At 36.1% G+C, this 1,118-nt stretch overlaps 1 non-coding gene across 1 annotated transcript; it reads left to right on the plus strand.

The window, feature by feature from the left end:
* Positions 1 to 1,046: 1,046 nt before the first annotated feature.
* On the plus strand, positions 1,047 to 1,118 carry TRNAD-GUC (transfer RNA aspartic acid (anticodon GUC)). Its single transcript has one exon. It is a non-coding gene; the product is annotated as a tRNA-Asp (tRNA).

The raw sequence follows: 1,118 nt of genomic DNA on the forward strand, positions 1-1,118 counted from the left end.
AATAACGACAACCAGAAAAGTGCCATTGCATACGCAGACGATCTCTTAGTATACATCACTGACAATAAACCATCCAGAATAAAAATACAGCTACAGGATTTATTTAACAAGATTCAAGATTATTTCTACACATGGAAACTAAAACTAAATATCAACAAATGCGAGACAATACTATTTAGACCATACATTTCAATGATTTCAGACGCAAACAATGACGTACGAGCGCACAGTAAACATTTTCAATTACACGATGGCAGCGACAGTAACAATAAAATCCCACACAAACAGGTCGTTCGTTATTTAGGCGTACACTTAGATTTTAAATTAAACTTCAACGACCATGTAAATATTCAGATAGAGAAAGCACAAAAGGCATTTGCGGCGAATAAACGTATCTTCTATTCAAAAGATCTCAATACAAACGTCAAAATACTATGCTACAAATTATTGGTACGCCCAATTATAACATACGGTGTCCCAATATGGTTTAATATCAGCGCCAGTACAATGGAGAAGATACGGGTATTTGAACGCAAGTGTCTCAGAGCCTGCCTCAATACTTATAGAACACCGGAATCAAATTACACGAAAAGAGTCAGCAACTATAAACTACTACAGAAAGCTAGAATCATTCGCATAGACCTCTTCATCTTAAAATTAATCAGAAACCATTGGGCGAACATACGAAACATCACAAACAATAACCTTATATACAGCTCTACCTATCCCAACCCACTATACTTTGAAAAAGCCAGACTAACAGGATACACACCACCAGAATCCTTTATATATCTAGACAATGCAGGCCTTATACAAAACAAGTATGGACAACCAATAATTTACCATTTCAACAGAAAGAACTACAATAAAAAAATTACATACAACAGCGAAATAAATTTCGACGACCCAAATATAAGATTTCGCTATAAGCTCACGCAACACGATTTAAAAGACAAACATAGAAACGATACAAAAAAATATTGGTGGCTTGATTTAAACAATATTGTTAGTTAACTAGTAATTAAAAAATTGTAACATGCAATCCGTCCTCGATAGTATAGTGGTTAGTATCCCCGCCTGTCACGCGGGAGACCGGGGTTCGATTCCCCGTCGGGGAG

This window comes from Megalopta genalis, unplaced genomic scaffold (genome assembly GCF_051020955.1).
Source record: "Megalopta genalis isolate 19385.01 unplaced genomic scaffold, iyMegGena1_principal scaffold0026, whole genome shotgun sequence".
In the NCBI taxonomy this organism is placed as follows: domain Eukaryota; kingdom Metazoa; phylum Arthropoda; class Insecta; order Hymenoptera; family Halictidae; genus Megalopta; species Megalopta genalis.